The sequence below is a fragment of the Rattus rattus genome, chromosome 10 (assembly GCF_011064425.1).
Source record: "Rattus rattus isolate New Zealand chromosome 10, Rrattus_CSIRO_v1, whole genome shotgun sequence".
Taxonomy (NCBI): Eukaryota; Metazoa; Chordata; class Mammalia; order Rodentia; family Muridae; genus Rattus; species Rattus rattus.
Genome location: NC_046163.1, coordinates 71,181,142 through 71,192,192, shown reverse-complemented (window position 1 = coordinate 71,192,192; position 11,051 = coordinate 71,181,142).

Genomic DNA, 11,051 nt, shown 5'->3' with positions numbered 1-11,051 from the left:
GGGCATCAAAATTGTTTCTATTTTGCATTTTTTCTTTTTAATATTTGCATCTGTTTTCTCTTTTTTTAAAAACAAAAATCTGCTAAAGTGGAATTTCTGACAAAATAACGCTGCCTTAGCACTCAGGAGCTGGGAAGAAAAGCACTCTTCCCGAACTCTGTTGATCCAGTGTGGTTAAAAGGATCTGATGCTGACTCCATCAGTCACACAACCTCGCCCACCCACTCTACCACCCAGGACAGGTGCAACAGAGGAACAACAGACCCTCACGACAGGACAGAAGACGGCAATGTTTCCACAGAAAAATCTCAATCAAACGTAAGGGCCATGGAGGTCGCAAGAACCAAAATGGAGTCATCTGTGTCAATTTGAACAACAAACAACAAAAGGTAAACAAACTGGGAGAAACATGGGCTTGCACAGATCACCACAAACTTGTATAAAAAGTGATTCCATATGAGCCTCTGTCTAGCAACTCCGTGTAGCCCCAAACTGACACAGGTGGAAGTCAAAGGGGGACAGAACTCAGTCATGCAGGGTGAGCAAGCCTGAGAGCTACTACACCTCAGAGTTCTTGGGATCCCTGCTAGGGACACTAGGGAGGCAGATTCACTGAAGAAACACACACAAAGTCAGTTCTAACAGCATATCCGACCAGTGAGTCTACAATGTGCACAAGGGGCTCTCTAACTGGGTAGAGAAGTAAGGGAGGCCAAGGGCAAACACAACAAGATTGGTCTAGCTTGTATGGCTTCCTGACATCTTCCTCTGGGACTGGAAGGGACGGTTTATACCCAGTACGGGCAATCTGCCTTTTGCCTAGAAACTGTGGCTAATGTTTAAAAAGAAGACATGGGGCCAAGAGAGCACACCGTGACTCCACAGAAACTGAGAGCCAAAATAAACTCTCTGAGAGACAGAGAGGGAGAAAAAACACCAAGGCCAGGGAGTTTGCCTACGGCAACCCCCAAGCCGGTTTCAACGTACATTAACTGAAAGAGTCAGGGCAGATACTGTATGTCTACGTGCCTTTGCTCTTTTGTGGGCAGAGGGCATTATGGGAAGGCACCATCACACCTGGCTTAGGCAGTGCTGGGGATGACCCTCTTGAATGCTAGACAAACATTTGGCCAACTAAATCATATCTGCAGCCAATATGTGTGGGAGCCGAATTGGATTTGGGCCTAGTTGCTTTGTCACTGTTTGGCCTTAGTCTTAGATTGTAGGATCAAAAGCCTCTCCCTGTAATTTACCGCACAAGAAGTTTACATTCATGGAATGTTTTCAGCTGGAACAAGACCCTTCTGGGTCTCCAGCAAGGTTTGACCCCTGCTGAGCCCTGCCCTTGCATGTGGAAGCTTTTTGTCCCCAACTGGGAACAGTCTGGCCAGGTACTTCTCACCTGAGTCAGAATTAGGCTGGCCTTCCTGGTTATTTTCCTAATTTATTCAGGTCACATAGTCGGTCCTTTGTTACGAAGTCTCAGCCAGGGTTCCCCAGTGTGCTTGGCAGATACCTGCTAAGTGCTGTACTTGGGATATATAGTTGGTCAATAAAGAAACCAGAAGCTCTCTTCCTCTTCTGGCTTGACACGAATAACCTGTGTGTGTGTGTGTTTCTTTCATCCCACAGGCTTTCGCCCGATTCTCGGTACCGTGTCGGTGCTGGCGCCGACAAATATGCAAATGGATTCTTTTTTTTTTCTTTTTTTTTTCGGGGCTGGGGAATTGAACCCAGGGCCTTGCGCTTCCTAGGCAAGCGCTCTACCACTAAGCCAAATCCCCAACCCGCAAACGGATTCTTAAACTGAGGATGTGCCAAAAAGTCCTACAACCACCCACACCGTATTACAGAGGACAGAGCAAACAATTCCTGAGTCTCTTCTAGGTGACTGACTAGCATATTTCAAGGCCCTCTTGCTTGGATAGACTTGCAAGAAACAGATTCAAGAATGAACCCCAAGAATACCACCACACCCAAAGCACAAGGCTACCAGGTCTATCACCGGCCTCCTGCTTGCAGACGGGCAGCAGTGCCACCCAGTGGTTGCATACATGTAGGCAGCATCACAGCATATAGACCTTTCTGGAAAGGATCTACTCCAAGACCATCACTATTCCAGCCAGAGCCCACAAAGAGATCATGGTCTGTGGGCCACAACCAGACCTGGGGAGGAGAAGTCAGCTCCAATACCTTGATCTTCCCTGCTCCAGCCACCCAGGAGATTGGCTTGGAGCTGTGGAAACTAGTCCTGATTAATAGCAACCTTTAGTGTCACTCTCAGAAAGGTACTAGGCCTGGCAAAAGGATGAGGGAGAGAGTGGAGACAAGTTCTCTGTTGGGAGAAGAAGCTGGTTTCTATCCAAAGCCAGCCTTGAAGATAATTGAACCTTTGGTATCTGTAGGCACATCCCAGGTCACCTGCTTGGCTTCTGATTCTCAAAGGACATGGAATTGTGTTCCTCTGTCAGCATCCCTGTCTTAGGATTTTATCGCTGTGAAGAGACACCATGACCTAGACAACTCTTAGCTTACAGTTTCAGAGGTTCAGTCCATTATCACAATCACAGGAAACGTGGTATTATCCAGGCAAACTTGGGGCTGGAGAGTTCTGCATCTTAATCTGAAGGCATCCAGGAAGGGACTCTTTGTCCACACTGCACGGAGCTTGAGCATTAGGAGATGACCTACACAGTGACACTTCCTCCACCAAGGCCACACCTCCTAGTGGTGCCACTTCCCACCGGCCAAGCACATTCAAACCACTGCACTCCCCTCCCCCATCTCCCCTGGCCAAAGTGTTCTCTACTCCCATTGTCCACCCAACAGTTGTTTGTATGTCTTTCTACCAAGATTCCCAAGCTTTTCCTCATCTGACGCCCGCAGACGCTACTTAGGAGAAAGCGGGAATCAGACATCTAGACACGAGGACACTAGAAATCTCTCTTCTCCATACAATCACATGGCACATATCTATTAAAAATCCTGGCAAGGAGGCAGGGAGTGACTCAGATGGTGGAGTACAAAGCCCTGGTTTCATCCCCCACACCACAGCAGTATGATGTGCACACCTGTAATCCAATTTCTGAGAGGAGGAGAATCATGAACTCAATTCCTTGGTGATAGTGAGTTTGATGCTGGCCTGGGCCACATGAGACCCTGTCTAAGAAAAAAGAAAAAATAACATGGTTAATTGCATTGTGTTAGATGAACTTTAAAAAATACATTCTAACTTTTGTCATCATCCTGTGAAGTGAGAGACTGTATGTTTATGAGTCTTCCAGATGATTGCTTTAAAATCTTTTTATCTTCTATGGATATACTTACAACATTGTATCAAGTAAATAGGAACCAAGCGCGCGCGCACACACCCACACACACACACACACACACACACTACGCATACACATACACACTATATACACACATTCATGCAAATACACACACTACATACACACATACACACACTACACACACACATACAACACACACACTATACACACACATACACATACACACACATACACACACATATACACACATACACACACATGCACACACACTACATACACACATACACACACATACACATACATACACACACATACATACTACACACACACACATATACACACATGCACACACATACATGCATACACAGAGAGAGACACACACACATCTATCTATCATCTATCTATCTGTGTTTGTGTGTGTCATGAGACCCATTTCTTTATAAAGTAACTAAAAAATAACTTTTAAGAAGTACAAACAAAATGCACTAGTTTCCTAGGGTAGCTCCTCCCTTGTCACAGAGTTAGAGATCGGAAGGAGGTGCCTCTCACTATGACTGTTAAGTCACAAGCCAGCAATCCCAATTGCAGGTATCACTATAGTGATGTTATGTTTGACTGCTGTTTGCTTTTTGGTTGGTTGGTTGGTTGGTTTTTGGAGACAGGGACTCATGAAGAGCAAGCTGACCTTAAATTCCCTATGTAACTAAGGATGACCTTGAAATCTGATCCTCCTTCCTCTACCTCCTGGACTCTTGGGTCCTAGGCCATGTGGTGTCATAGACTGAAACCGGGACATCATGCATGTTGGGCAAGCACTGCTCACCTACAATATTCCCCCATCCCAACTGAGTGTACTGGTATCATTTTAGTAACATGCTAAGGCAGTCAGGCAGTAGGATTTTTAAAGTCTTTTAGGGACAAACATGGTGGTCCTACAATCTCAGTAAAATAGGGTCTCCCCAGACCAGGATCTAAGCACACCCTGCCCCAGAGCTACACCCAATCCATGTCAACATTATTGATATGACATTTAGCAGTGGAGAAATCTAAGCAGCAGAGAGGTTGGATATTTTTCTGACCCTGAATGAGCAAGCCTTCATAGTAAAGCTAGTCCAGCTTCGAGCTGAAATAGTCCAACATCCCAGTTCCCCTGCAATCTATGTCCCAGGCCACTGCCATGGAAGACAGCCTTGGGGAGCATGTGGCAGAGGCTCTGTAAAGGAATCCTGCTATGCTGTGGAACATTATCTCAGATCCGAATGATCCTTAGAACATTAAAGTTCATGTTCACCTTAACAATGTGAATTAAGATTTGTTTGTGTTGGACTTGCCAGTGGTTAATAATTACCACGAGGTAATGCTAGGGAACGTGGAAGCTTTCCAATAATAAAGAAATCATTAAACAGCCCTAACAGTGAAGGAGACGTGAAACATATTAATAACTTAGCACAAAAAGCACAATGGTGGGTCCCATATGTAAAAACAAAAGATGGGTAACTGGACAGAAGCTAAAACGACAGGAAAGGCATGGAACTTACTGTGACGGTCAGTAGGATTTTAAAAATCTTTTAGGGCCAAACATGGTGGTGGACACCTACAATCCTATTGCTCGGCAGGACCAGAAATTTAGTTTAAGACCACCTTGAGCTACATGAGATTATCAAAAGAAATCTTTTAATGGTGCGGTCCTGAGTTCTTCCCAGCCAGTTTTCAGTATCTACCTTTTCCCATAGGCTGACAGTGCAGTATACATCCCCGTGCTTAGTGGGTGGGTTCAGAACAACTCCCCTGCATTGATATCTGAGACAGATCATGCCCAATAAAAAACAGATTTGGAAGGTGTATGTCAAAAAGTAGAAAAGATTCTGGGGAGGGAGTGACTGCCTCCAGAGTGGACACCATTTGTGACATAATTAGGATAGCTTAACCAGGGCTGGGCCTCTCAGAAAAATAGTGACCACACTACTAAATAACCATCTTACTCTAGAGCCCAGGTCTCTAGAATCAGACAGTCACCTCTGTTGAGTCCTTGGGACTCTGAACTGAAGCCACCAGTGAGGGTTCTGACCTCAAAAGCCACAGGAGTAAATGGGTCTTAAAACAAGCAGAAGCACTTCACATTTTTTATTTCTAATTAAAGGATGATTCCATAACTTGGTAATATAAATATGTCCTTAAGTAAGTAATGCCATTGCCTTAGTCTCCAAGTACTGCTTGTTAGCTCACACTGCCTAAAAGAAGTGGGAGCTTAGGCTGGGCCCTGAAAGGGTGGGACACCAGTGTAGAAAACAGCCCTGCAGGATGAGGGGAAATCTTAACTCGTGAGGATCCTGTGCTTTTCTCCCTGGCCTCAGAGGAGGAAGGAAAGATGCTGAGTGCTCTGAAAACTGACAGTAGTTTGTCTTGTGTTGGCGGGAAGGCCTCCTTTGTCAGCCTACCTTAACTTCGCTTTTCTGTCGGTTACTACATATGTGCGTGCCTATCCATACAGGATAAACCCCTCCCGATGCCTGAGAATATATCTTGAAGAATGCTAAATTAAAGCTTAGTGTGCTCCCTTCTTATGAACCCAGGACGAAAGGTAACTTACCCTTTGCAATGCTGACCCTAAGAGCAGATCCTGTTATAGGTGCACTATGGCAAGCCTCTGGGTCTTCAGCATTGTTGAGCTAAACAGCAGAAACAGATTAGTTAGCTATGCAGGGACATGGGCTACAGTGAACCCCAAGGCAGTTGGAGGTGAAGCAAGCAGAGTCTTTAAAAACAAAATGGGGATTAAATGAGATCTTTTAAATTATCCCAGTGGGAAGAACCAATGACAAAGGTGTAATCTGTCCAAGACTAAACAGGGCAAACAAATGTCCTTGCAGAAGCTGCTGTGTGAGTGTGTGTGTGTGTGTGTGTGTGTGTGTGTGTGTGTGTGTGTGTCTGTGTGTGTGTGTGTCTGTGTGTGTGTGTGTGCGCGCGTGTGTTACTGGATGTACATATGTGTATATATGTGCATGGTATGTGTATGATTGTGTGTGAGGTTGCAGTGGCTTTGTGCAAGGTTGTGGCTCTGGCTCTGATGTAATTTTTTTTTATGCAGGATATATGGGCTGGCCTCAGATTCCTCGTGTAGCAGAGAATGACCTTGAACTCCTAATCTTCCTGCCTCCAGAGCTCTGGGATTACATGCATACACCACTATGCCCAATCTGTAGATGGTACTGCAGACAAAACTCAGCCTCCTGCATGTTGGGTGGAGAGTAAATGGTTCTTGATAGCAGGCAGTCACCTCACAGAATCTATACAAGCACAGATCTTGCTTACAGTGAACACTTCTTACGTAGAAACCCGAGATTTTTATGTCTAAACGGCACTCAGGCCCACACAGACCTCACAGAGGGCTGAGTGCCTGTTCTGCCACAGATGTGAACTGCAGCTAGCTCCGTGTAACATCAGACAACCTTGCAAATATAGGAAGACCATTGCCTCCCTCCCGATGAGTGGATGCTGGACGACTTCGGAGATGTGTGGACATCTGATTAAATAGTGACCAGCAAAATCTTTGAAAGACTAAAGAGCAAAGTCTTTGAGAGACAGTCTGCTGACCCCAGACCTCCTGACAGACTCAGGATTTATCAATCAGCTTTTGCTCACCTTAGCAAACTCCCAAGAAAATCAGTAATGAAGAGAGAAGAGTTTGAAAGGTTCAGTCCATGGTCAGTTACCTCAGGTGTTTCCAGGCCTGTGGTAAGGTGAACAACAGAGCAGGACTTCATGACAGAGCAAAGGCTCGCAAGTGGAAAGAAGAGCCTAGATGGGCTCTCCCTCTGAGGAAATGCTTCCAACAGTCTAACCACCTCCCACAAAGCCCACTCCCAAGATTCCAGCACCTTCCAGCAGTGCTGAGACGGGGAGCTAGGCTCTGAGCTGTGGGACTTTGGGGGGTCCAAACTACAGCAGGTACTACAGATACCACTAATATACTAATAAAAGTACCTGGAGCTTTACACTAGAATAAATTACTTGGACTGACAATGCACTCATGCACCCATGGACCCATACAATCATCCAACCATGAGTCCATACACTCATGGACTCATGCACTCGTGCACCCATGCATCCATGCATCCATGTACCCATGCATGCACCCATTCACTCATGTATCCATACACTCATGCACCTATGCACTCATGTATACATGCACCCATGTACTCATGCACTCATGCACCCATGCATCCATGTACTCATGCACTCATGTACCCATGCAATCATGCACTCATGTATCCATGTACTCATGTACCCATACATCCATGCATCCATACACTCATGCACCCATGTACTCATGTACCCATACATCCATGCATCCATACACTCATGCACCTATGCACTCATGTATCCATGCATCCATGTACTCATGCACTCATGCACCCATGTATCCATGTACTCATGTGCCCATACATCCATGCATCCATGCACCCATGCACTCATGCACCCATGCATTCATGTATCCATACACTCATGCACCTATGCACTCATTCACCCATGCATCATGTACTCATGCACTCATGCACCCATACACTCATGTACCCATGTGCCTATGCACTCATCCAACATGCACCCATACACTCATGTACCCATGTGCCTATGCACTCATCCAACATGCACCCATACACTCATGGACTCATGCACCCCTGTATCCATGCATCCATGCACCCATGCACTCATGCACCCATGCACCCATGCCACGTGACTTTGAGCACACATTATTAATGTGTTAGTCCCAGTAGCATAGGTGCAGCACCCAAAGAGTACCCAGCCCTAAGAAAGATTTTGATTTCTGTATACATGTCTATATAACTTTTAGTAAAGTCCAAAGAACCTATGCAATTCTGATACAATCTCCTGCCTCCCTGTGTTCTCAGGTATCTCTCACCCTAGCCACCTCCCTGATCTAGTGTAAGAATCTGGCCTGTGTGTTTCCTTCCTGCCTGCTTCTTGCCTTTTTCTCTTCAGAGAATGAGATGGTAGCAGTCATGAAGAGGATTGTGGTAAGTTCTCCATGTAAACAAAACTTATCCTAGCTACTTGAACATCTCATTATCTGCCTCACACCTGCCTCACACCTGCCTCACACTTGCCTCACACCTGCCTCACACTTGCCTCACACTTGCCTCACACCTGCCTCACACCTGCCTCACACCTGCCTCACACCTGCCTCACACATGTCTCACACCTGCCTCACACCTGCCTCACACCTGCCTCACACCTGCCTCACACCTGCCTCACACCTGCCTCACACCTGCCTCACACCTGCCTCACACTTGCCTCACACCTGTCTCACACCTGTCTCACACCTGCCTCACACATGTCAAACTGTATGGTCACGGCAGCCACATCAATCATCTGGCTTACATACTGAGTGGCTCGTTCAGAAGGTTCCAGAGCTGTCCGTGAACTTGCACCAACTCAGCTTCCAGCCTATCTATCCTGAGTTGCTCTGGAATATCCCATTTGTAATAGTTTCTTTTTAACGCATTAGTCCACTTTAACTTTTCCCAACATTTCTTAGTTCAACTCACTGGGATTTTTCAGATTCTTCTGGCTACCTGCCTTCTGCCCTCTGGTCACTCATACTTCACCCCTTCCACATTGCCTCACAAAGAAATGAATTCAGGATGCCCTCAAGGATCTGGAACTTCACAAAACACACAGATCCTTCAGACCACAGGAAACTACCCAATGCCAACATCCCAAAGGAAAGAGAGACTCCAAACAGCTTGATAATATGAGGAACATCCCTCCTGGGTCTTACCACAAAAGTGGCAAGGTTTGGATCTGACCCAGAATTCATCCCTGTGTAATCCTTAAAAAAAAAAAAATTAAAACAGGGTTTCATGTAGTTCGGCCTAGCCTTGAACTCAATGTGTAGCTAAGGATGATCTTGACCTCCTGGTTCTCCTGCCTCTGCTTCCTGGGTGTTGGGGTTTCGGGTCTGACTTTCAATGTTGGGGATGGAATCCTGGGCTTTGTGATTCTTAGGCGAGTAAAGCCCTCTACCTACGGAGCTACAACACCAACCACAGGAAATGAATATTGGGCTGAAGCTGCCGGAGAGCAGACCAATCAGGTAGTTGGAGAGTGGGTGCCTGGGTGGACTTCCTCACCAGCCCTGGAGGCCCCAAGGGTGCAGGGGCCCTCTTCAAATTGCTAAGGGCAAGGAGAGGAACTGAGGTTTGTGAACACTGTGGCTTGTGTTTCCTGTTTCAGCAGGCTGCTGCTGTGCGAAAGAAAGAAGAAAATGTTGAGGGGACTTAGGACCTCGATGTGAAAGCTTCCCCACCATCTGAGACCAGAGAGACCCAGAAAGGGCCGAAGGCTCTCCCGAGACACTTGAGACAGAGCCTGGGACCTGAGGTAACTGTGGAGGAAAATGCTTTGGGAATCCAGGTTTGTGCCTGTTGACTTAGGGTGGGGCAGAATATGCTCGGCCATGCCAGCCTCCAGCATAGCAGCAGGTGGTAGAATTTACTTGCTGGGGTTTGTATGACTAAAAAAGCGTCCTATGCTGGAGTCCTCAGGCAACCACGGGGTACGGCTCCTGACTCTGCTCCGTCTGTTGGTTTAGATGTGAGTCGCATGACTTGGTGTTGGTGTGCTTGGCATCTGTCACAGGAATTAGATGGTCTTTCCCAATCCCTTCCATGCAGGGATCTCTGTAACAGACCCTTCTCCTTCAGCAACACGTCTGTAGGTGAGGGGCAGAGCCCTGCTGTCTTCTCGTGCAGGAAGGAGAGCCTTCCCTAGCCAGTACTAGCCCTGCCTCCAAGCTCTGACTAGGCCCTTTCATGTTGGCAAAGGGTACCTCAGAGAAACTACAGAAAATCCTAGGCAGCAGCCTTGTGACCTTTCTCTGAACTACAGTTCCCTTTTTATAGCCTGCCCCTGTCCATCAGACCTTCCACAAGCCTTCTGTGTTTAAGCATGATCCCACCGTCCTAGAAGGCTGTGCGGTTCCATACAAGTGTCACATCACACACCAGCAGCTGTAGAAGGCTATGGGTCCTGAGACTCTCCTCTGTCTAGGAAGTCATTCCTGTTGCAACTTCCTAATCATTAAGTCCTAATGATGCAAAGGGTAAAAAAGCCATATTTCAGTGGACAGACAGACAAGCTAGATGGAGAACAGGAAGACACATCATCACAGGCCTGCCCTCCACCCATCAGACCTTTCTTCTGCCCATCTGGAAGGGAGGATCTGCAACCCAGGGAGCTCCCTCTAGTATGAAGCCCCACAGTGGGGTGCCTAAGCCCTCACACTCATAATGGTTTATCCATTCTTCACCTGCCTGTTCTTTGCCTCCCTCTCTGACCGAATCGAGTTGATGATTGGGTCCAGACCACAGAGAAGTGCTTTGTCCTTGTAACCCAAACCCAGAGACTTCAGGAACCACAGCAGTTAAATTATTCCAAGATGGAGCTACAAGCCCTGTTAAGAACTGAGAGAAGGGAGTAGGGGAATGAGAGGGCAAAACTGAACATTCTCAATTCTAGAGTCTGGCTTTGCCTGGGGCATTTGATTCACAGCACCAAGTCTTCTTGGTAGCCATGAAGACTTCAGCGCCAGCCATGATAGCTACAACATTTTTATATCTATTATTTTTGAAAAGCTGTCATTTATCATATGCCGTGTATGAGATAAATGGTGCAGGTGTTGGGTGTTGTCTTTTAAGACTCACGCCTCTTCAAGGGAAGTTTTAGCCCCATCTCATA